The following is a 21,181-nucleotide window of genomic DNA, read 5'->3' on the forward strand; positions in this document are numbered from 1 at the left end:
ATTTATTCAGTGCCATATCATCTTAACTTTCGTTCTATGTCCAAAAGTAACATAAAGTATTATGACACAGTAAAATTGATTAGCAAGCAATAACTAATTTTCATAAGAGTCCTAGCCAATTTATCATTTCGTCACAGCTTAAAGCAACGGGTGTGGGATTTCTGTTCAGTCATCTGTCTCCAAAGTTCACTTTTCTTCTAGACCAGTAGTTGTGAGACTTCATTATCAGTCAGGATTACCAGGAAGGGCTTGTAGAAACATACCTTACAGCTCTCACCCCTGGGTTTATGGTGAAGCAAATCTTGGCTTGGACTAAAAAACTGCAATTTCAGCAGTCTTGCTTTCATATGTTACTTAGGTGGAACATTTAGATAAATTGCGTGATTATAGCTTATAAATATGTTGAAAATTATGGTTCTATTTTGTGTTTCCTCTCAGAAACAGACAAAAGGAAAAAAAGATGGAGTGGGCTATTTGTTCAGCTACCAGAGAGGCAGGTGCATGGTTACTAAAATATAGTTTCTTAACCACAATGACTTAACTTGAGACCTGAATCAATTCTACAAAACCATATCCCCCTTTCCCTCGGTGTCCTCATCAGGAAATGGATCCAATGAGTTTCTACTCTGTCAATTTCTTGTAATGATTTCAAGGACCAACATGCATAACTTGCCTGTAATTGGACCTTCTATATATAAATAATAAGTATTGACTACTGTTTGCTCAACAAAGCAATTTTTAAAGACACATGAGTGCTAAGACAAAAACAGACACATTGAACTTATACAGTGTCATTTTATAACTAAAGAATGAACAATAGAGAAGTTTAAAATGTTTCTGAAACATAATTAAGCAAAATATCTATTGTATAATTTATCCTATCAAGGTGGTTTGAATTTTCAGGCTAAGGTTTGTAAAGACACACAGTGGCTTTCAAGTAGGTGATTTTTTTAATTGATCTCCAATAAATCCTACTAGCATAACATAGCAGTAAGCATAAGTCAGTGAAGGGATTTCTGAAGTGAGTTGGGATAATTAGGTACAGGGCATTTTGTTTTAAGATAATTTAGATTCCATAGGTTCACACTGAAAAAGTATAGATGACTAGAGTGACCATGTCTACTACACCCTGAATAAAATATTAAATGTCTACAAAATGGGTGTCAAAAAGTACAGGAACAGAGTTAATTCAGCACTGAGTTTTCTTACAATGATGTTGGATAGAGAGTGGTCAGTCAAATATTCTATTCTCTTTACAAAGTTGAGGATAAGATTCTTCCATAAGTAAGAGAAATTCACTGTGGTATAGGGTAGCAATGAGCATATGTGTAGGTAGAAAGACCATTTCATGTACATGGTAGGTAATTTAAGAGAGACAAGGAAAACAAGAGGGTTGGATGGAATATTTTCCCTCCTATAAAATATTATATGAGGCTTACAATCTTAGGGACAAGCCTAGACAACAGGAGGAAGAAAAAGTGTCAACAAGGTAAATAATAATAATTTATTTGGGCTAGAGTTAAGCTTTAGCCATTAAGGTGCTTGCCTGCAAAGCCTAAGTTCCCATGTTCTATACTCCAGATCCCACATAAGCCAGCCACAAAAAGGTGAGGCAAGTGCAAGGTCACACATGCCCACTAGATGGTGGAATTGCCTGGAATTCAATTGCAGTGGTCAAGGCCCTAGCTTCTCAAATTCTCATTCTCTCTCTCTCTCTCTCTCTCTCTCTCTCTCTCTCTCTCTCTCTCTCATTCTGTCCCTCTCTAAATTTTTTTTGACAAAATATAGATTAAGGATATTTTTCTTTGCTAATTTTAATCATCAGTAGGTGTTCCTTTTTGCATTTATTGATGAATATGGAATTCTCTCACTAAAGAACAAAGTTACATGACTCTTCAGGTATGTCATCTGTCAAGTGACAGATCAAACTTTCAATTATTTAAAAGAGCAAACAGACATTCACTGAGAATCATCACTGTCTCAGTTCTAGCCCTTACTGAATTTTATCAGTCAAAATAAATATTTTACATTATCTTAATAAACCTTCCCAAACTTATACATAACAATTAGAAATTCCATGGGTGTGTGTAAACTCACAAAACAGAGTAAACTACTATTTTATAGAACATACATTAGAATTAATTTTTGCTTTTGTTTAAGCCACCATTTCTTAGGGATGGAATGGAGTATGAATTACTAACTTGGTCCTATGAGGAAAACTTAAGTCACTTTTATATTATAATACTTTAATATTTGTACTGCTTCTTATAGATGTTGTATTCACAAGTATTTATAGTATCTGAAACTCTGAAATGTCCCAGGAGTGGGAATGGATGTTCTAAGGGCTTTTATATGCTTCCTGTTGCTAAGGTAACCACATCCTTGATATCCATGTGTTCAACATGTCATTCTCATCTTCTATCTTTCTCACAGAGAGCCAGCTCTGGTGCATGGCATCAAAGAAATGCAAGAAATAAAAACAGGACAAAAGAGAAAGAGAACTGTTTCTTTTCCAAGATACTTGTCTATATTAAATTATTTCAAGGTAATGCTAACATTTTTAAATGCCTAAATTGAAGTCACAATAGTTTAATGGAAATGAAAATTTAGTATATCAGTCTTCCATAGATATTATTAAGTACTTTCAGGAAATAAAAAGAAACATGTTTATAAATTATCAATAGAATTTAGACATGAAGCAAAGCAAAGGCTATTGAATCTGCATATAAACTGCTCATGAAACACAGTGAACTGCCACAGAAAGGTCATTTTCTACCCTGAAACATGTCCACCATGAATGCTGAAATACCTAAGTTAGCTCAACCATGAAAATTTTGGTCAACATAAACACTTCTCAGAGAAAGGTAAGTGCTTCTCATATCGTAAATATTAACTCATCAATCAATATTTGATCACTATTTAAAACAAAACATTTGGGTTCTATTTATAAATAAAATATATTTAAGTTTAGCTCAACAAAATAGCAAGTTAATGCCATTTTAATATTACTATATAATACTCCTAAGAATTCAAAAACATTTTCACTAGTCTCAAGTTAAAAATGAACAAATTTCCTTTCAGTGTCTCCTTTTAAAATAAATTTGTGGCACAAAATAGTTTTCAAATGATGACTGAAGTTGACTAAGAAAAATAGGTCACGTGAATTTTAATCTAGGCTTGTCGTTCTTCCTCATTTTAGTTTTCAGGCCTCACCAATAAATCAACAGCGTAAGAATTATTTCTGTCTCCAGAGATCAGAAATCCAGCACCTTCTTCAGATTTGGCATAATCTTCAGTGCACAGAATGGTTAATGGCACTCATTTCTCTCTCCTCTCCTCTACTCCCTTCTCCTGCCTTCTCATCCCTTCCCTCCTCCTCTCTTTTCATCTCTCCTTTCTGTTCACTTCCTTTTCCTTCTCCTTACCTTTCTTTTTTCCTCTTCCCTCCCCTCCTCTCCTCTCCATCTCCTTCTTTTCCTCTTGTTTCCCACAATCCCCAGCAACTGATAACTACTGGTCACTGCTTACCCGCCAAAGCTTCAATTGCTGCTGAATATCAAGTAACTAAAAGGGCTTCAGTGTCACCCAGCAGTGCTAATATATGAACAAATGGTCAAAAATGAACTGAATTACAGAAGACATTTCTTATTGAAATATAAATATTATATCACCATTTTAACATTTTGGAAATCTACTGTGGAATTTAATGCTCCTCTTCTTTCTTTAAAAAAAAGTATTGGAGGGCTGGAGAGATGGCTTAGCGGTTAAGCTTGCCTATGAAGCCTAAGGACCCCGGTTTGAGGCTTGATTCCCCAGGACCCACCTTAGCCAGATGCACAAGGGGGTGCATGCGTCTGGAGTTCGTTAGCAGTGGCTGGAAGCCCTGGCTTGCCCATTCTCCCTCCCTCTCTCTCCCTCCCTCTCTCTCTCTCTCTCTCTCTCTCTCTCTGTCACACTCAAATAAATAAATAAAAATGAAACAAAAAATTTTTTTTAAAGCATTGGAAATCCCATGAGTAAATATTCACTATAGGGGAAAGTTTATAGAAAATTATCTCTAATTCTGATCAATAGATAGTGGGTATAAGAAACCACACAATCAAAGTAATTATTTTCTTATATTGTTTAAATAGAAAATAATTTTATGATTTTATTTTCAATAGTAATTTTTTTATTGTCAGTGAGCATTAACAGCAGCAGTATTGAGAATATACAAAATGAAGCTGATAAGAAGGTTCCAATGAAATAAATGTAGGATTAGCCATAGCTTTTCAGACAGAGTAGCTGGTTAAATCCAATTTACTCAGAGTATAAGGCATTTTACAAACTGAACTAATATATATTTTTGTAAATTTTTAACACATGTAATTTTTACTGGCATTAATAGCCAGGAAATAAAAGCAACTTATCTTAGATACATCATGTTTCACTTTTTATTTTTTATAAATTTTATTTTAAATATTGTATTTATTTGGAAACAGAGAGAGACAGAAAGAATGGGCATACACGAGTCTCTACCCACTGCAAACAAACTCTACATCATGTGTTACTTTGTGCATCCAGCTTTACTTGGGTACAGGGGAATCAAATCCTGGTCATTAGGCTTTTCAAGCAATTGGCTTAAAAAATGGCTGAGCCATCTCTCCTGCCCAAGTTCATTGTTTTCATGGAGACATTTTTGCTCACCAGAAGCATTTCATTTTACGTAAATAAAAGCCCCAATAAAAATCAACAACCAGGGCTGGAGAGATGGCTTAGCAGTTAAGTGTTCGCCTGTGAAGCCTATGGACCCCGGTTCAAGGCTCGGTTCCCCAGGTCCCACATTAGCCAGATGTACAAGGGGGCGCACGCGTCTGGAGTTTGTTTGCAGTGGCTGGAAGCCCTGGCGCGCCCATTCTCTCTCTCTCCCTCTATCTGTCTTTCTCTCTGTGTCTGTCGCTCTCAAATAAATAAATAAAAAATGAACAACAACAACAAAAAAATCAACAACCAGAAAAAGCCAGGCATGTAGCTCACTCTTTTACTCCCAACACTGGGTAGGCATAGATAGGAAGATCGCTATTATGGAATAGGACTGACCAGATTGACTTTCTTGATACAAAGAAGTGAAAAACCAAGCTACATAAATAAATGTGAATATGAGTTTATGTAAGTATGTAAAGTGAGTGTGCTAAAGGTATTAGATATCAGGCAAGGAAGGAGAGTAAACCTTGATAGAAAACAAATGGTGACTGCTGTAATTACTCAAGTTTCAGCCTTCAGAGGGCTACTAGGCAGCAGGAAAAGGTAGAAGCCCAGATGGACTCAGATAAAAATCCCTGGGACTCAGACTTGGGGGTCTAGAGAGAATAAGTTGGGTAGTATTTGTAGGAAAGAGTATGATTATAAAAAATTCCATAGGAGGAGAAAAGAATAATTTGTAGAGGATCCTTCTGAGTGCTTGAGCACTGAACATGAACCTAGGCTAGGAACAGTGAAGATATGCTTCAAGGTAGAATATAGGTAGACTATGCACAAAGATTTCATCTAAATAAATCTAGCTTGAGATCAAAGCTAATCCTTTGTACCAAACAAACCTTAGAAGACCTAAAAGAATAAAACAGTCCTAAGTAACCACATCCCAAAGCAAAGCTTAAAACAATTTATAAAAAGTAGAAACAGTTTGTACCCAACCAGGTAAATTTTGAACACTACCAAGCAAGCAAATATTTGGCAAATGTGACCTATAACAACAATTACAAAAAATGAAAATGAACCAATTTTTAAATTATCAAATTCAAAAATTATTCTAATTTTATTTCATACATTTAAAAGTTTAAGTAGAGATATAGAAGGGGCATTTTATATATATATTGAATATATATATATATATATATATATATATATATATATATGCTCAAAAAATTGACTTGAGATGAAAATACAATATCACATTAAAAGTACATCACCTGAGATTAATAACAGTTACAAAAAGCAAGAGAAATTAAAAGAGAAAATTAGTAAGCTTTAAAACAGTATAAGAAAAGAGCAAAAATTAAACACCTGGAGAAACAACTTAAAGAATATCACTAAAGATTTATTAGTATATCAAAGATGAGTGGATTTTAGTATATAAACAGAAAAAATATCCATCTGTGTGCAGTCTTCCACTTCCTTGACTTCCATTTCTATATATTCAACAAATCATAGATCAAAACCTTTGTAAAACTTGCCTCTTCCAAACTTTTATTCTTGTCATTATTTCCTAAACAAGGCAGTGTAACAACTGGGTACATGTTAATTTATGCTTTCGTTGAATAAGTGATCCAGAGATGATTTAAAGTCTATGGCTTATGTCATATTTCATGTAGTAAACTTTAAATTTTTAGCAAAACAAAAAATATTTTTCTTCCTTTGTAGTTCAAGATTTGTTGGTCAGCAATATCTTCTATTCTTTTGTTCATTTTCAACTTTGCCATGAAATTTATTAGACAAGTGATATAAAGTTTCTTTAAGTAAATATCCATGTATATATTAATTTTATGCTCTTTAGTCCATTTTCCCTTTAAATTGTGATTCTCTTACCATTTAAAAAATTCTTCTTTGGACTGGAAATGTTGGTATAGGCATGTAATCTCAACACTTAAAAGACAAGCAGAAGGTGTTGAGTTAGAGGTCATTCTGGTCTACCTAGTGAAGCCCTGTGTCAAAAAGCAAACAAAAATTCATGGCTGTTATTACTTGTTTTACTCATTTATACTACTTGAATAATAATACATTATTTTGGTTGAATTTAGGTAACATTCACTTTTATAACATATTAAAAAGTTAAATCTATGTAATTTTAAAGAAATATCCAAAATTAAATGTGTTTTTTCCCAGCTGCCACCTTAAAATGTAGTTTTGACAGTTAGACCCAGACTATTGAAACTATACTATTATTGCTATTATTTTCATATGATATAGTCAGTCAGTCCACTGTAAACATGGATTCCCCACTGAGGATTCAACCAGTTGTCCATTAAATGCATTTGAGAAAACAAATCACAGAGATAATGAACATGAATATGTATACTTTTTAAGAAGCATGGAATTTTATTTATTTTTTAATTTATTATTTTTTTACTAATTCATTTTGTACTCAGTGAATACAGTCAAGTTGGTACCCCCTCCCCCTAAACCCTCCTTGTTGAGGTATATGGGTCATGCATTGTGGAGTTAGCCCAAAATATGGGTAGGAGAAATGTCTCTGCATATCATGACCCAACATGTGGCTCTGACATTTTTTCTGCCCCCTCTTCTACAAAATTTCCCTGAGCCTTGTGGGATTCATTTTTGGTCTGCTTCAGTGAAGAGTTGATGGGGGCCTCAGGGTCGCTGGATACCTGATATGGTAGAAGTTGATTATTCTCTGTGTCCATCTCCTTCATCCTTGTGCTGGTACCCATTTCACCAAGAGAACAGCAGCCTTGTTTGTTTCACCCATTGTTCTTAGTTTCAGTTGGGGCCCTTTTGAGGTATGATGGGCTGGTTTTCTCCTTAGGATCTGTGTTTATCTGAAAAAGAAGAGCAGACTCTCCAATGGAGAGTAAAGTTACAAGTGGGCCTACACCTATTAAATTCTTTATAAATAGATATTTTTCTTGCTATCATCCATAAGTAATGCAAAGCTTACATAGCAGGTATGCTGTATTAGGGAGCATAAGCAATTTAGAAATTGTTTAATATTTGCTAAAGGATATGCTTGGGTTATATGAAAGTGCTACTGCATTTTATCAAAGTGGCTTAAGCATCTGTGGATGACCTTATTTTCATTCACCATGGGATTATGGGTGATTATAGATGGTTTTACAAAAGAATAGAAATTCTACTATGTTTTATCACTACAACTAAAACAAGGTTAATTAGAACAACAAAACTACATTATTTGATTGCCTTTTAAAAATTGTAACTATTAATATTTCAATTTAAGAAAACAATCTGACATTAAATGAAACAAGTGCACAAGGTCACAGATTTCTTGCTGTTCCACTGAGAAACTGAATCTAATTTTGTCTACCTAACTAGAACACATGCTTCAAATCACTGCAGGAAGTTGATTTATCATTTATATCCAATTTCAGGTTCTTGCAGTTTCAATGTCATCAAAGTTAGTCTTTCATGTTCTCATATTTTAATTGAAGTGGTTTGATTATAATAGTACAATTGTTTAATTGCAAGATGCTGTCAAATTTGATCTTAAATGAGAAAGAACACATGGGAATATTTTTGAAGTGAATACATTAGAACAACTTTACATTTTTGTGGATTTCATGAAGCAGTTACAAATAGCAAGTAAATATTACACATAACAACTTGCTTAGTAGATCATCAGATTTTCCTGTGTTTCCTCTAATGCTATGTTGCAGCAGGAAACATGGCCCCATAGACTCTAGTATTTTTTTTTTATTAAGATTGAACTTGCAACTTGAGTCTCCAGCAGATGGAACCTTGGTGCAAGGAAGCATGATACTGAGGCATATCGTAAATCCTGCCCTACTAGGTGAGTAACAGATCCAGTCTGAGTCTGTCCGCTGGTGCTTGCTTATGCTCACAATTGTTTCACTCTGCTATAAATGATAAAAAGAGCCAACTTCCTCCACCACTGATGGTGTTTCCCCTGGGAACTGTAATCCTGAAGTAAACCCGTTCTTCCTATAATCTGCTTTTGGTCAGATGTTTGTCCAAATAACGAAGAAGTAACTGCAACAAAGCATTAGCACCTCACTTTTTTCCTATTTACTCTGCACTTTTCTACTCAACTGCAAATGCCTCAATAAATGAAATACTATGTGGTTATAATAATGTTTTTTAAAGATGTACCTGGATATTTATCTGTTCATCTGTTTATTTTTTATGTCATAGTGAATATCTATAGCTGTATAGTTATCTTCAAGTATATCTTTGAGTGCTAAATCTGTTTGTCATGTTCCTTGTACATCCCATTAATTCAAATACATCTTTTAACCTTTTATTTATTTACCATTGTTTTGTGTCTACAAAAATGCTCTTTTAACACATCTCAACACAGATAAGTTATTTCCTATTGGCCCAGAGCTATTTGGTTTATATGATGGAAATATAATTTAATTATTTAATTATTTCATGATGTAGAGCTTGGATTCTAAAACAGTAGGTATTGTCCCACTGCCCAGGTCTGAGTTCCCTGTGCTGTCAGTGCTTGAGTAGGCACAGTGGTCTGGAGTGAGTAGGCTGGACCCATAGCTGGATTCTCATCACTGTCCCCTGATTGGGTTCCTTGCACAGTGTGTGGATGGGCATCTGGGCTCCTCCCACTTCCCCAGTCTAGGTTGCTGGTACTGATCTATGACCTGAAGGGCACAGCACTAGTCCCCTGGTCTGGATAGGTCCAGTTGATTGTGCCTTGCTAGAGAAAGCCTGGACCCTGAGTGAGCTGTGAAATCAGGCCTTTTGCTCTAGTATCTTGACTGACCACTAAGGACCAATATTCCTGTTCATCTGTGTCACAGGGTGGAATAGGCCAGAGAACACAAACTTGATTTCTCCTCAATAAAATAAAGAGTCTTATTAACATGCGTAGATGACAATACAAAATAGCCAGTGGAAATCAGAAAATTGGGGGATCTCCACCAAGTTTGCCTAGTCCTACTACAGAATCCTCCAATGAAATCATAAAGAAACCAAAAAAAATTCATTCCTAAAATGAAAATGTGACAACCAATGAGACCCTGATTAAAAAAAAAAAAACAAAAAAAACAAAAAAAAAACACTGAACTTGAAGCAAATTAACAAAGAACCAATAATTGTATTAATGAACTTGAACAGAATTATCTCCTAGAGCATTCAGCCTTTGATAGTAGGCTTAACTTGGTTGAAGAAAACATCAGAACCCTCCAAAGAAATATGAATAAATTGAGTGTAAGTCAATAAATGGAAGACCTCAACAACTGATTGATTAAGATTAATGAAGACTTGATCAAAGGCAAATATGAACTACAAGAAGGAGCAAGAAAATCAGAATCTAAAGCGAAATCATGCCTCAAAAAAGAGAAGGACATTATACAAAAGAACACAATAGAAAATGAAAATCAAACAGAAATTTATACAAACCTCTCTAGAACACCTTACCAACAGAGTTACTCGTGTGGAAGACAGAAAGTCTGACCTGGAATATAAGACAAAAGAAATTGATTGGGAGGCCAAAAACCTTGCTAAATTCAAAAAATCAAGTGAACAGAATATGACAGAATTGTGGGACACTCTAAAATGACCAAATATCCAGATCATGGGTATAACAGAAGTAGAGGAAATCCAGACAAGGCATAGAAAACATACTCAGCAAAATTATTAGAGAACATTTTATGAATCTTGCAAATAAGAGGCCTATCCAGATACAAGAAGCCCACAGAACACCAAATAGGCAGGACCAAAGAAGAAACTCTCCAAGACATATCATAGTTAAAATTCTTAACAATGAAAACAAAGTGAAAGTGTTAAAGGCAGCAAAAGAGAAGCAATTCACAACATAGAAAGAATTACAATAACATCAGATTTCTCAATGGAAACCCTGAAAGCCAGAAGGGCCTGGAATGGAACACTTCAAAGTCTGAAAAACTATGGCTTCCAACCCAAGCTACTTTACCCATCAAAAGTGTCCCTCATAATAGATGGTGAAAGAAAAACTTTCCATGAAAAAGCCAACTCTATGATTATATGAACACAATGCTAAAGAGAATACTTCAAGGAATACTCCACACAAAACAGTAAAACAACCAATCTCAAGAGCCAACAAGAAGATCACAGTAACCTAAACAAACCAGGCTCAAAACAATACATAACATAAATAAGCACCCAACCCCATAAAACATCTCATCATGGCAGGGAGTAATTCAAACCTCACTTAAATATTAATAGTCTTAACACACCCATAGAATGACACAGGCTATCAGGATGGATCAAAACACTGGACCCTTCTATCTTCTGTCTTCAAGAAACCCACCTCACCACTAAAGATAGACACCTCCTCAGGGTGAAAGGTTGGAAAATGATATGCTAAGCAAATGGAAACTGAAAAAGTAGATGTTGCTATATTAATATATGATAAAATTGACTTCAAACAAAAAGTAATCAAAATGGACAAAGAAGACCACCTTTTACTCACCAAGGGAATGATCTAACATGAGCCCATAACAATCACAAATATATATGTCCCGACCACATGGGCACCACAGTTTATAAAACAAAATGTACTTGACAGTAATTTAAATGGACTTTATATTAGAGCAACAAGTTCTGTCTGGGACTCCTGGACCAAGACAAGTGCATGTTCCAGGTCTTTCCAAACTGATTCTCAAGGTTGTAGCTGGCTTAGGAATACCCAATTCACATCCCAGCCTAATCACTGGTTAAATATGCACCTCAGATAAATTAATCAATATCTTTGAACTTCATTTTGCAGAAACATGAAATGGTGATAATAATTCATACCAAGGGTACTGTTGTGAAGGTTAAGAAAAAAACATGGTTTTCACAGAGCCACATATGTTAAATACCTACCACTTTCCCTATTGTAAATAGATTATTTTTAGAGTGCAAAAATATCAGAAAACCTTTCTATGAGAGACCAACTGGTACAGAAGAAAGCAATTCAGAATATTATATTATATATTATAATATAATATATTACATATTATAAGGTACCAAATTTAATTGTCATTACTCAAGGAACAATGTGCAATTGGGACTTTTCTTTGAAAATTTGTTAAGAATTTGAAGAAGTTTATCTTTTCTATTTAACTAAATATATTTGGTTTGTTTAATCTTATAATTACAAACACATGTTTATTGTGAGATCAAAAGAATGGATTGTGCTCATCAAGAGGCAAGTGAACTTTTGGTTCAAATATATGGTACAGAAGATGATATTATCATATCCACATTTCAAATTTCAGCCTCAAAAGCAACATTTTATGCAAAAGGAATCACAAAATACTTGAGATAGAAAGCCTTGAGAATACCTAAAAAATATAGAACGACAAAAATGCAAGAAGCCATTGCTATTTAGCCAATGACGATGTGCACATATACTTCACAAATTCTACTTTACCTATTTTGGACTGATACCAAATCTTCATTGCAACAGCAAAATATAAATATTGCAGCTTTAAAGATTTAAAAACATTTATAAATGTTAAGTTAAAAGATTTTTTAGTTTTAAATACATATTGTGGGAATAGCCACAATGAAAGAATTTTATTGCTGATCTATCTTAGTTTGGAGTACATTAAAAATGTACTGAGAAAATGTATAAAATAATGTTACTGTATTTATGCTTAGAAGCCCACACTTAGATATAATGAGCATGAACATTGATTTACCTTATTAATAATAATTAACAAAGTATATAAATATAAACCTGTCTTAGGATAATTAACTTACCTTCAAGATTAAAAACAAAACTCTGTGACTATGTTTTAGACCAAAGAACAAGCATATAATATTCTTTAAGGAATTTTAAAGATTGGCACAATTGTTATAAAATGGCTGGTTATTTGTAACTTGAAATAGTGCAGTTAGAGTGCTTAAGTCTTTTCATGAGACATTTGATATGATAACTTTAAGATTACATCACACAATATAGGTTCCATTATATTTTGACATGTTTTATTGTCATTTCATACCATCACACACAAATTTAGACAGATTATGAAAAGACCAAAAATTCCTACTGCAATAAGTACTTTGTTGGCCAGAGCTGGAGTATTTATTTAGACATTAGCTTTGTATTCTCACAATGAATTAGAGGTTCAATTGCTAGTCCTTTCTGTGACTATATCTTGTCTATAAATGTATCTAAATTATGTCTAAAGCACTAGACCAACATTTCACTTAACAAGTTGCTAATTGGGCAACTATTGACCACTTACTTAAGTTAAACTGATACCATACAAGCATTCTCATAAGGCTTGTACATAGAATGAAACTTCTAATTTAAACTACAAATGAAATCGGTAATCACCAGTCAAGTAGAAAGCACATGCAAATGCATGACTTATAGAAAGGATATAAGTCACCAGCTTTGGTGCAAAGAGATCTTCAAACAATCAAATACATTGTGCTACTCTGGAGTCCTCAGAATTTCAGTAAAACATGTTCTTTAGAAAGCAGGAAAATTTCTTAGTTAATCGTTAGCATTGCTAAAAATTCAATAGATTGGATGAGGAGAATTCATGTCTGCATACCACTAGGCTCAGAACAAACATACAGTATTGTCTCTGCTAATTGATACAGCTCAAAATAAGCTTGAAGTAGGAAGTACTTGAGTAAAATATGAAGAAAACCTATTTTGAATATAGTCAACAGTGGTGATATTGAGACATCATTGTTTAGAGTAAATGAGGAGGAATAAATAATATTTGGTAGTTGAAATAAATCCTGCAAGGAAATAAAAGGGAAGAGCTTTCTTGCCTGTTTAGAAATGATTAAAACCACCTTAATATAGGTGATCACACCCAGGCAAAGCCAATAAGTCAATATCCAGCATCTAGACAACTGGGAAAAAAAAAAATCACTATTTGTATACATTCTATGAAGACAACCCTAATCCTAACCTCAAGTTTCTTTTACAATTAGCTCTACATTTTTACTATAGAAATAAATTTTCATTATTGAACATTTTAGTGCCATACAATATCTACATAGGTTTTGTCTTTCTATTGAAATAGTGTTTAATTTTTTTTTTTTTTTTTTCCCGAGGTAAGGTTTCATTCTAGCTCAGACTGACCTGGAATTCCCTATGTAGTCTCAGGGTGGCCTTAAACTACTGGTGATCCTCTTACCTCTGCCTCCTAAGTTCTGGGATTAAAGGCATGCGCCACCATGCCCCACCTTAGTGTTTGATTTTTTTTTTAAATGTCATAAAGGTGTGGTCCATAGGGTCTGTAATCCTTAATACTGTAGCCTCAAGTAGTCTACAAATACAATTTCTCTTAATCTGTATCCCTGAATCTCAGAAAGTATCAAAGAGGTAAAAGTTCATGGCATTGGGCTGGAGAGATGGCTCAGCGGTTAAGCGCTTGCCTGTGAAGCCTAAGAACCCCGGTTCGAGGCTCGACTCCCCAGGAACCACGTTAGCCAGATGCACAAGGGGGCGCATGCATCTGGAATTCGTTTGCAGTGGCTGGAGGCCCTGGCATGCCCATTCTCTCTCCCTCTCTCTATTTGCCTCTTTCTGTCCCTCTCTGTCTCTCTCAAATAAATAAACAACAACAACAACAAAAAGTTCATGGCATAGTCTGAAAAAACAAAAGTGAAAAAAATGTGACAAGTTAATATAAAACATATTGAAAACCATTATACATTATAATCCATTTTGAAATTTAAGCTATTTTCGGGTAGGACTGTATCCTTAAATTGGTAGAATAGATTTGTATTGAATTTGTACTGAATGTTTAATTTACCCTCATAGGCATGAGGTTAATTACAAAAAGAATAGTAATTCTAAAATTCTACATGCTTATTTATAAGTTAAATGAATGCATACAGTTTCAGGTTTGTATTTGCTCATCATTATGAATGTTGGCTTTAGATTCAATACCTTCCTGAATCAAATAAACACAGGCAATGACACATTGGTCTTTTGTGCATCCCCATGGGTCTTATGATGCCTTTCTGCACAAGGCATAACAGCCTCTATGACATTCAGGCTTGGATGTCATCCAACTTTTTAAAGCTAAATGTAGATAAGACTAAATTATTACTCATAGGGTCTCCTTAATATCAATCTTTATACTTTTCTTTTTATTTCTTCCCACTAGCATCTAGCATGTCCTTTATAACATCACAGGGCTCATAACACTGAACTGATTTTAGATTCTAAGCCTTGTTTTTGATGTCCATATTAATCAGGACATAAAGTCATCTTATTATCATCTTAGGATACTTTATAGAATATATTTGACTGATTCTCCAAGGGACAGAGAAATTCTCAATGTGCTCCCTTTATTTCTTGCTAGGATTACCATAATTCATTACATTCTGGCCTACCTGTCACTTCTATTCTTAGCTGCTTATAGCTAGCAAACTGGGCTAACACAGAAAAAGTACAATATCTGATCACATTGCTTCAGAGATTCAATGTTGCTTGCCTCTATGAAAGCAATGGATTGGGTTTAAGCCTCTATTTTCTAAAACCATGATGGTTTCTGAGCTAAGGTTAAGTGAACTGTTCTCACTAATTGCCATTTTTCTTGAGAAAATATGGCAAGCATTGAAAACATTCATTTCAAAGGCAAGTTTACCTCTTAGAAAACATAATAGTTGTGATCCTAAAAGGTTGAATACTTAACACTAAAAAAAAATTATTCACATTTCTCATGAACTTTGGAGAAAGCTTATAAAAATCTCATATTATTTTGTTATTAAATCACCACTTGTGTTTGTTTCTACTGTAACTGTGAATGCAGCATTGTGTTAGGTTTAATTTAATAAGGCAAAGACACCTATGCTGGTGCTTCTGAACACAGCTCCATGTTAGTCTCCATCTGTAATACAAGAACACAACTAGAATCCTTGTCCTTAGCTACTCCTAAAATTTATCAAAATAATAAAACTTTTATTCCACTTACCTTGTATTTCATATGGAATTAATTTGTATTCTTTTTACTGGTTCTAGGACTATTTTGACTTTCCCTCTTTGCTCATGTCAAAAGATCATTAGAAATCTCCTGGATATGGAAGCCAATCACTCACTTTATCTTCTGTAACATAGCTGAATTGGCAGGTATACAGGCAAGGAAAGGTGAGGTTTTGTCTGCATAAATACAAAAATTGTATAAACAATGGGATGGTAACAGGTATGCTATATCCTCTTCATGCAGAGAGCTCTTACTACTTTCTTGTGTTTACTCATTCTATTAAAATTTCCTCCTAAGAGATGTCCAATGGGCAAAATCTAGATTTGGTTATCAAGAAGCCAAGTGCAGATACTTAACCCAAAGGCAGTATCTCTTTAGATGGCTAATTGGTTTAAGAAGGGAGACACTAAAAGGAGGCAAAAAGCAAAGTCCATACCTTTCTAATATTAAAGGCACCTGTTAAATGCAAGGAACAATGTTAAGAACAAGAAGAGTTTTGAAATTTAAATTATACATTCAGTTCCTTTCAAAATAAATAAAAACATACTATCTAAAACTGATATTTCTTTTCTTTAATATTTTTTAAATAATTAGTTTTGTATTCAGCAAGTACAGTCAATTTGGTACCATTATTAGGCTCATCCATGACCTACCCCCTCCCCATTGGCCACTCCTTGTTGAAGTATATGGGTCATGCATTGTGGAGTTAGCCCACAGTGATGGGTAAGATAAATGTCTCTGTGAATCATGACCCAACATGTGGCTCTGACATTCTTTCTGTCCCCTCTTCCATAAAATTTCCCTGAGCCATGTTGGGTTCATTTTTGGTCTGCTTCAGTGATGAGGTGTTGGGGGCCTCTGAGTCTCTGGCTTTCTGATTTGGTAGGAATTGATTTTTCTCTGTGTTGGTCTCCTTCCCCCTTGTGCTGGTATCCCGTTCATCAGGAAAACAGCACCCTTGCTTGTTTCGCCAATTTTTCTTAGTTTCAACCAGAGCCCTTTTGAGGTATGATGGGGTGGCTCTCTCCTTAGGATCTACATCTATCTGGAAAAGAGAAGCAGATTCTCCAAGGGAGAGTAAGTTAGCTCCAGGACAAATGAGATAACCATTATTTTTTTTTATAGATAATTTAATATGTGTAGGCCCTCTTGTAACTCGTGATTGATGGTAGCTTGATATTGGAGAGTGGGCTTATGTTTGGATATAGTTCTGACTTGTTTCCCAGCTCCAGCTATGGGTCCCGTACCACTGAGGGGATCAGTTAGCCAAATCAAGAGCAGTTGGTTCCCCACCATGGCTGTGTGCCACTATTGCACTTGTGTGGGCGTCACAACAGGTTATTTGCTGCTAAGTAAGTTAGACCATGAGTTTCTTGGACAGATATTGGTCATTTTCCCCCAGTCGCCCATGTAGCACTTTCTGGCACTAGATACTGACTGTCTGGGGACTGACTTTCTTCTAGTTTCCAGCCATGCCATTCCATTTTATGTGTCAACTGCATATGGTATCTTCAGCAGTAGGGTCTTACCACTAACCTTTAGTGGGTCATCAAGTACTCTGACAGAAACCTGTCTGTCTTTTAGGAAACCTTGTAGGTCTCTCTGATCAAAAGCTCACTGTGGATGATGCTGGTACTGGGAGTTAGGGGTCAGTGCCCACTAAGAAAATAAAGAAAAATATAACTGATATACAAGAGTTAGAGAGAAGAGAGAGAGGGCGGGGGGGGGGGGTAAGGGAGAGGGGGTGAGGGAAGATGTAGAAGATTCTTATCCATACCTTAACATAGACCTCAAGTGCCTAAAAGGCAGCAAAATCTAGTTAGTTAATTCGTAAATACAAAGGCACAGCTTTCTGTGAGAGAAATAATCAGCGCAGTATAGTAAAGTAATAGAAAGCAAATCCTTCACATTCTTACATCCAGGATTGCATTCTCCTGCCATTTCAAACTTCCTCCTGCTTCAGTAACCTCCTTCAATTCTTAAGAAAATAACAGTTGCTGCAGCAGAAGCAAAAGCAGCATCTTTCTTCAGGAGGGTCTTTCTTTTTAACCCTTATGCACTGATGACCCGAGTTTGTTGGTTTGCTTGTCTCTTATTTTGGTTTTGAGATGGGGGTCTCAGGTATCCCAGGGTACATGGTCCTCCAACCTCTTGCTCAGTGGTGGGACCTCATGAATGAACCTCCATGCCCAGCTTGAATTGCTGTTTGTGATACACCCTTGATTGGAAGCAAGGTCACATTATCAAGCTTTAGTTGGGGAGGTGGAAAAATAATAGCAACCCCTTCTGGAATCTGCACTTAGCAAAATCACATTTACCTGCCCTTCCTAACCCTTTAATATCCACTAACTCCTATATGACATTCTAAAAGGCTTCACCTGAATAATTACCATAGTAAACTGTTTGGATTCATGGAAGTCAGATAGTCTTTTAAAGAACTTTTCTTTGTAACTTGTTGCAGTAGATGAAAATCTGTTGTGATAAGGCACATACTCTCTCTGAAACGACTACACAGTGTAGGTCTCATACCTTCCTCCTTTGTCATAAACAATTGTTCATGCCCTTCAGTCCGAGAAGGTAGATCATGGATATGCCACACCTCTACCATCTTCACTGCAGAATAAATTTCTCCCAACCCTCACCTGTTCAGTGGTAGTACTCCAGCATCTGGTAGCCCAGACCTGTGAATCTGGTAACAGCAAAATAATAAGCCATGGGTGAGGAAGCAGGATTAATTCCCTATATTGTGAGCTGTATTGTTTCAAAGTAACATACATGTAAATGAAGTCAGAACTACAGAAAATGTCAGGTTATCATGAAATATTAAGAAAGAAATGGCAGAAAGTTGAGGGTACCAATAATATATGAAACAAAGCTTGGTATAGCATGCAGATAAATTTTAAAGAATAATGAATATTAAAAATTAGAGTGAGATGAAACCCACACCCATTTTTCAGAGAATAACTAATCCCAATGTTAGTAGCTAGAAATAATTTAGATCAGGGTAGAAATTAATGACATAAAAATGAAAAAAATAACACAAAGAATCAGCAAAACGAGTTTGTTCTTTGAAAGAGATTAATAAAGTTGACAAATCCTTAGCTTAACCTAACCAAAAAGAAGACCCAAATTGAGGAACTTGATGACAAAAGGGGGCTATTATGACATACTAATGGAATTCAGAAAAACCACTGGGAAAAATCTGAAATCAGACTCTTGCCTAAATTGGAAAATCTGAAAGAAATGGATCAATTCATAGAGCCATAAAGCCTCCTCAGATTAAAACAAGAAGAAATAGATAATTTATACAGATCTCTAACAAACAGTAAGATTGAAATAGTAATAAAAGATGTTCTGACAAAAAAAAAAAAATTCCAGGCCTAGATGGATTCATTGCTAAACTCCGCAGGACTTTCAAAAATAATTTCACACTATTGCTTCATAAACTATTTCATAAACTACTAAAAGAAGGAGTGCTGGCAAACTCTTTTTACAGTACTAGTATTATCCTGATTCCAAAACTGGGTGAAGACTCAACAAAGAAAATTATAGAGCAAGCTCCCTGATAAAAAAAATTAGATACAAGCTGGGCATGGTGGCACATGCCTTTAAGCCCAGCAGTCTGGAGGCAGAGGTAGGAGGAGGATCACTATGAGTTCGAGGTTACCCTGAGACTACACATTGAATTCCAAGTCAGCCTGAGCTAGAGTAAGACCCTATCTTGAAAAAAAAAAAAAGAAATAAATTGATGCAAATATTCTCAATGAAACACAAACAGAATGCAAGAATATATGAAAAGGATCATGATCAAATTGATATTATGCCAGAAAGGAAGCTCAACATATGTAAATCAATAAGTGTGATACATTGCATAAATGAACATAAGGATTGAAATCATGCGATCATCCTGATCAATGCAAAAAGGCATTTAACAAAAGTCAATGTACCTTCATGATCAAAGTTCTGAAGAACCTAGGAATAGAAGGAACATGTCTCAATATATTAAATATTAGATGTGGTAAACCTGTAACAAATATTATACTAAATGGGGAAAATCAGTCAGGAACAAGATAACAGTGTCCATTCTGTCCATTTTTATTTAACACAGAGTTGGAAGTCGAAGGAAAGGGATATGTAAACATATTCATAAGAAAGATAAAAATCCTAAATATTCTACTAAAAAACTGCTATAATTAATAAACACTTTCAGTAAAGTACCAGGTTAGAAAATTAACATACAAGATCAATTAACTTCCTATACACAATTAACAAGTTGAAGTAATCAGGGAAGAAACTCCATTCACAATTGCCTCAAAAATATCATATAATAAACCTAGACAAGAAAATGAACAACATCTATAATGAAAACTATAACTTTCAAGGAATAACCTAAAGAAGACATTAGAAGATGGAAAGATGTGTTCACTGAGCAGAAGAATTAATGAAATAAAAATGGCTTTCTTACCCAAAACAATTTACAGACATAATGGCATCCACAATGCAGTTTTTCACAGTAATATAAATAATAATCTTAAAATTCATTTGGAGGAACAGAACACCTTGAATAGCCAAAGTAACCATGAGCAAACAAACCAGTCAGTAGACAGTTTCACCATACCTGATAGTCAGCTGAATTATGGAGTCATATGAGCAAAAACAGCATGGTTCTGACACAAAAACAGATAAGTAGCTTTGCATGACATTGACCTGCAGAGCTTCAGCTACCTGATTTTTTATGTACATTCCATAAAGGCTTATTTTGAAAACTAGATATACACAGGCGAAGAATATACAAAGATCTTACTCTGCACAAAGATCAGCCCCAGATGGATCATAGACCTAACATGACACCTGAATCTCTAAAAGTCATAGCAGAATAAAAATGTAAAAACTCTTACATATATATGAATAGGTATAAACTTTCTAAATAGGACACCAGCCACCAAGGAAATAAGGTCCTCATAAAGTTGAAAAGCTTCTATACAACAAGGGAATCAGTTAACTAAGTGAAAAGACAGCTATGGGAGAAAATCTTTTCCAGCCATTCATAGACTATATGTATAATATTCAAAAGAACTCAAAAGATCTTAAGTGATAAGGAAATGGAAGGAGAGATGATAGGAATGGGATGATGAAAGCAGGGAATGGGAACAGGGAGGTTGAGCAGAAAAGGGGAAGAGTTAATCATAACTGACATGCATAGCCATAAAGAGTAACAAGTAAATAAATGTCATGCATTGATTAATACATATTTGTACACTAAAAATGAAAAAAAATATTTATTGGCTTTTGCTAAAACAGTAAAACTTCACATAATAAAATTTGAACACACAAATGACAAAGCAACAGTGTATGAATCTGAATCTGCAAAGTGATGTAGGAGGCATGCTCAGGAAAGTCACAGGAACAATACATTGTCAGCAACCAGCCATGTATGTACCTTAATCAGCAGAGTTAGTTGCTGAAGAAGAGAATGAAAGTGAAAATGTACCTGACTGCACACATACAGCATACAGCTGTGTGCTCTTCAAATTGTGCAACAACGC

At 35.0% G+C, this 21,181-nt stretch overlaps 2 long non-coding RNA genes across 2 annotated transcripts in view; both read right to left on the minus strand.

Moving 5' to 3' along the window:
* LOC123462214 overlaps window positions 1-7,423 on the minus strand; it is a 55,765-nt gene extending 48,342 nt beyond the window's left edge. Inside the window, exons 1-2 of the long non-coding RNA XR_006638159.1 lie at window positions 7,365-7,423; window positions 6,565-6,680 (exon numbers count right to left, since the gene is read on the minus strand). This is a non-coding gene — a long non-coding RNA (uncharacterized LOC123462214). The remainder of the gene's footprint in view (window positions 1-6,564; window positions 6,681-7,364) is intronic.
* A 50-nt stretch (window positions 7,424-7,473) lies between these two features.
* LOC123462213 overlaps window positions 7,474-21,181 on the minus strand; it is a 212,544-nt gene continuing 198,836 nt past the window's right edge. Inside the window, exons 3-4 of the long non-coding RNA XR_006638158.1 lie at window positions 15,627-15,811; window positions 7,474-7,535 (exon numbers count right to left, since the gene is read on the minus strand). This is a non-coding gene — a long non-coding RNA (uncharacterized LOC123462213). The remainder of the gene's footprint in view (window positions 7,536-15,626; window positions 15,812-21,181) is intronic.

Source organism: Jaculus jaculus, chromosome 7 (assembly GCF_020740685.1).
Source record: "Jaculus jaculus isolate mJacJac1 chromosome 7, mJacJac1.mat.Y.cur, whole genome shotgun sequence".
NCBI classification, from domain to species: Eukaryota; Metazoa; Chordata; class Mammalia; order Rodentia; family Dipodidae; genus Jaculus; species Jaculus jaculus.